This window comes from Penaeus chinensis, chromosome 14 (assembly GCF_019202785.1).
Source record: "Penaeus chinensis breed Huanghai No. 1 chromosome 14, ASM1920278v2, whole genome shotgun sequence".
NCBI classification, from domain to species: domain Eukaryota; kingdom Metazoa; phylum Arthropoda; class Malacostraca; order Decapoda; family Penaeidae; genus Penaeus; species Penaeus chinensis.
Window position 1 is genome coordinate 928,785 of NC_061832.1, and position 5,000 is coordinate 933,784.

Consider the following 5,000-nt stretch of genomic DNA (forward strand, 5'->3'; position numbering starts at 1 on the left):
TTAGTAATAGCATCAGCATTAGCAGTAGCAGTAACAGTAGTATTAGTAATAGCATTAGCATTAGCAGTAGCAGTAGCAGTAACAGTAGCATTAGTAATAGCATTAGCATTAGCATTAGCAGTAGCAGTAGTATTAGCATTAGCAGTAACAGTAACAATAGTAATGGCATTAGCATTAGCAATAGTAGGAAGAGAGAAGAGGAGGGAGGAGGTAGTAAGGTGGAGGGAAGAGGGAGGAGGGAGGAGGAAGGAGGGAGTAAGGTGGAGGGAAGAGGGAGGAGGGAGGAGGAAGGAGAGAAGAAGGGAAGAAGGGAAGAAGGGAAGAAGGGAAGAAGGGAAGAAGGGAAGAAGGGAAGAAGGGAAGAAGGGAGAGGGAAGAGGGAAGAGGGAAGAGGGAAGAGGGAAGAGGGAAGAGGGAAGAGGGAAGAGGGAAGAGGGAAGAGGGAAGAGGGAAGAGGGAAGAGGGAAGAGGGGAGAGGGGAGAGGGAAGAGGGAAGAGGGAAGAGGGAAGAGGGAAGAGGGAAGAGGGAAGAGGGAAGAGGGAAGAGGGAAGAGGGAAGAGGGAAGAGGGAAGAAGGGAAGAAGGGAGAGGAAAGGAAAGGAAAGGAAAGGAAAGGAAAGGAAGAGGGAGAGGGAGAGGGAGAGGGAGAGGGAGAGGGAGAGGGAGAGTGAGAGTGAGAGTGAGAGTGAGAGTGAGAGTGAGAGTGAGAGTGAGAGTGAGAGTGAGAGTGAGAGTGAGAGTGAGAGTGAGAGTGAGAGTGAGAGTGAGAGTGAGAGTGAGAGTGAGAGTGAGAGTGAGAGTGAGAGTGAGAGTGAGAGTGAGTGAGAGGGAGAGGGAGAGGGAGAGGGAGAGGGGAAGGAAAGGGAGAGGGGTATATCGCTGAAGGGATTTCCGGGCGACACAACAGAGGGCCTTCGTGAGAGAGAAGGGAAGCAGGACCTCAAAGCCTGGCTCAAGGAAGCGGTTCTCTCGGCGGTGCTTTCTTTAGACCGCTCTTGAGGGATGCTGCTGCGGGGGGGTCGGGGGAGGGGAAGGGAGAAGGGGGAAAGGGTGGAGAAAAGGGAGAAGGGAGAAGAAAAGGGAGAAGGGAGGAGAAAAGGGAGAAGGGAGAAGGAAGAAGGAAGAAGGGAGGAGGAATAAGGAAGAAGGAAGAAGGAAGAAGGAAGAAGGAAGAAGGAAGAAGGAAGAAGGAAGAAGGGGGAAGAGGGAAGAGGAAGAAGGAAGAGGGAAGGGAGAGGGGGGAAGGGAGAGGGGGGAAGGGAGAGGGGGAAGGGAGAGGGGGGAAGTGGAAGTGGAAGGAAGAGGGTGAGGGGAAGGGGGGAGGCGGAAGGGAATCAAATCAGATTCAAATGCTTTTAATTTAGTAAAATAATATTCATTTCTACGTTTATACTTCTCAAACATTTCATAGGTAACATGGCTGACCCTTCCAGGAGTGACAGTCCCTTTGGGGGGCCCTTGAAACTATTTAGGAAACATTATCATATCAGTTACTATCATGTCCAGTAAGTAAAATAAGAAAATACGTTTACAGTGCATATACACTGATGCAACTAGTTATAATAACTTTTAGCTTACATTTAGGGTAAATCAGGGCAGTGTTATTTTCATATAGATTCATATTGTATTGCTGTAAGATACGATTTATGATTGTGAATATAAACAAAACGAAGGGGGGAAAGAATGTATATTGTGACAATAGGTAAAATTTCAGGCGGAAGAGGGAAGGGGAAAGGAGGGAAAGGAGGGAAGGGAGGGAAGGGGGAAGGGCAAGGGCAAGGGCAAGGGCAAGGGCAAGGGCAAGGGCAAGGGCAAGGGCAAGGGCAAGGGCAAGGGAAAGGGAAGGAAAGGGAAAAGGGGGAGGTAGAGGGTGAGGTACGAGGGTGAGGGTGAAGAGGGAGGGTGAAGGTGAGGGAGGAGAGGAAGAAAGGAGAAGAAGCGGGAGAGGGTGGAGAGGGAGAGGTGGGTGAGAGGAGAGGTCGGTGGGGGGAGAGGGGGTGAGGAGAGGCGGGTGGGGGGAAGAGGGGGCGGGTGAGGGAGGGGCGGGTGAGGGAGGGGCGGGTGAGGGAGGGGCGGGTGAGGGAGGGGCGGGTGAGGGAGGGGCGGGTGAGGGAGGGGCGGGTGAGGGAGGGGCGGGTGAGGGAGGGGCGGGTGAGGGAGGGCGGTGAGGGGGTGAGGGAGGGCGGGTGGAGGGGAGGGGACGGGTGCGGGAGGGGCGGGTGAGGAGGGGCGGGTGAGGGAGGGGACGGGGGGGCGGGTGAGGGAGAGGCGGGTGAGGGAGAGGCGGGTGAGGGAGGGGCGGGGTGAGGGAGGGGCGGGTGAGGGAGGTAAGGGAGAGGCGGGAAGGGGGAAGGGGAGAGGAGGAGAATGGGAGGAATATGAATGATCTCCGCTGTGTGTGTTTGGTTGTGCTTGACTGTGCATGAATGACTGCGTGTATGAGAGAGATAGAGAGAAGGAGAAAGAGAAGGAGAAACAGAAGGAGAAAAAGATAAACGAAAGGAAAAGGAGAGAGAGAAGAAGAAGAAAGAGAAGCAGAAGAGAGAGGAGGAGTGGGAGGAGGTGGAGAGGAGAGGAGTGGAGGAGAGGTGGGGACGTGGGAGAGAGGAGGTGGGAGAGAGGTGGGAGAGAGAGTGGGAGAGAGAGTGGGAGAGAGAGGGGAGTGGGGGGGAGAGGAGTGGGAGGGGAGAGGAGTGTGAGAGAGAGTGGGAGAGAGAGGGGAGAGAGGAGGGGAGAGAGGGGGAGGAGGAGAGTGAGAGGGGCGGGGAGAGAGAGGGAGAGGTAGGAGAGAGGGGAGGAGAGATGAGAGAGGAGAGAGAGAGGGATATGAGAGGAGAGACGGAGAGAGAGAGAGAGATGAGAGAGAGAGAAGAGAGAGAGAGGTAGTAGAGGTAGGAGGTAGAGGTAGAGATGGTAGCAGGAGTAGGGAGAGGTAGGGGGAAGAGGAGAGGGGAGATGAGAGTGGGGAGGAGAGTAGGGAGGAGAGTGGGAGAGGAGAGATGGGAGAGAGTGGAGGGAGAGGGAGAGAAGAGAGAGAGAGTGGGAGAGAGAGAGAGGGAGAGGAGAGAGGAGAGAGAGAGGAGAGGGAGAGAGGAGAGAGAGAGAGAGAGGGAGAGAGGAGAGAGGAGGAGGGAGTAGAGGTAGAGGTAGAGGTAGAGTAGAGGTAGAGGGTAGAGAGAGAGTAGAGGAAGAGAGAGAGGGAGAGAGAGAGAGAGAGAGAGAGAGAAGAGAGAGAGAGAGGAGAGATGAGAGGATAGAGAGAGGAGGTAGAGAGAGGGAGAGAGGGGAGGTAGAGGGAGAGGGGGAGGTGAGAGAGGGGAGGTAGGGTAGAGAGGGGTAGAGAGAGAGGTAGAGAGAAGGGGTAAGAAGAGAGAGAAGAGAGAAGGGTAGAGAGAGGGGTAGAGAGAGGGGTAGAGAGAGAGGGGTAGAGAGAGGGTAGAGAGAAGGGGTAGAGAGAGGGGTAGAAGAGAGGGTAGAGAGAGGGGTAGAGAGAGGGGTAGAGAGAGGGGTAGAGAGAGGGGTAGAGAGAGGGGTAGAGAGAGGGGTAGAGAGAGGGGTAGAGAGAAGGGTAGAGAGAGGGGTAGAGAGAGGGGTAGAGAGAGGGGTAGAGAGAGGGGTAGAGAGAGGGGTAGAGAGAGGGGTAGAGAGAGGGGTAGAGAGAGGGGTAGAGAGAGGGGTAGAGAGAGGGGTAGAGAGAGGGGTAGAGAGAGGGGTAGAGAGAGAGAGAGAGAGAGAGAGAGAGAGAGAGAGAGAGAGAGAGAGAGAGAGAGAGAGAGAGAGAGAGAGAGAGAGAGAGAGATAGAGAGAGAGATAGAGAGATGGAAAAGGGACGACCTAGCACCACCCTCCGTACCCGCGAATCCTGTGCGAGAGGGCGAAGGGCATGAGCGACGGGCATGTTCGACGAGCACGGCCGAGGACCGCGAAAGCAAGGTGGAGGAGAGGCGACGGTGACCTTGGGGATTCTTACCGGCGGTGGCGCACCCACGTGACGGCCGCCGAGTGCCAGCCTTGGCACTTGTTACAGCCACTCTCGGCCGCCCTGCGCCGCCCAGGTTTCCTCCTCGGAGCCCCTTTCTGTCGCTCTTCCCCGCTCCCCCTCTTCTCTTTGCCTTGCCCTGCCTTGCCCTTCCTTGCCCTGCCCTGCCCTGCCCTGCCCTGCCCTGCCCTGCCCTGCCCTGCCCTGCCCTGCCCTGCCCTGCCCTGCCCTGCCCTGCCCTGCCCTGCCCTGCCCTGCCCTGCCTTGCTCGGTCTTACCCCACCTTGCCCTGCCTTGCCCTTCCTTGCCCTCCCCCCTCATGACTCTCTCCCTCTCCCCTCATGTCTCTCTCCCCCCCATGCCTCTCCCCCCCATGCCTCTCTCCCTCTCCGCTCTTGCCTCTCTCCCTCTCCCCTCATGCCTCTCTCCCTCTCCCCTCATGCCTCTCTCCCTCTCCCCTCATGCCTCTCTCCCTCTCCCCTCATGCCTCTCTCCCTCTCCCCTCATGTCTCTTTCCCTCTCCCCTCATGCCTCTCTCCCTCCCCCCTCATGACTCTCTCCCTCTCCCCTCATGTCTCTCTCCCCCCCATGCCTCTCCCCCCATGCCTCTCTCCCTCTCCCCTCATGCCTCTCTCCCTCTCCGCTCATGCCTCTCTTCCTCTCCCCTCATGTCTCTTTCCCTCTCCCCTCATGCCTCTCTCCCTCTCCCCTCATGCCTCTCTCCCTCTCCCCTCATGCCTCTCTCCCTCTCCCCTCATGCCTCTCTCCCTCTCCCCTCATGCCTCTCTCCCTCTCCCCTCAAGCCTCTCTCCCTCTCCCCTCATGTCTCTCTCCCTCTCCCCCTCATGCCTCTCTCCCTCCCCCCTCATGCCTCTCTCCCTCTCCGCTCATGCCTCTCTCCCTCTCCCCTCATGCCTCTCTCCCTCTCCCCTCATGCCTCTCTCCCTCTCCCCTCAAGCCTCTCTCCCTCTCCCCTCATGTCTCTCTCCCTCTCCCCTCATGCCTCTCTCCCTCCCCCCTC

General features: G+C 57.3%; 1 protein-coding gene across 5 annotated transcripts in view; it reads left to right on the top strand.

Moving 5' to 3' along the window:
- Positions 1–5,000, top strand: part of LOC125032021 (serine/threonine-protein kinase 3-like) — a 57,879-nt gene that overhangs the window by 35,646 nt on the left and 17,233 nt on the right. The gene's annotated exons all lie outside the window — the stretch shown is intronic.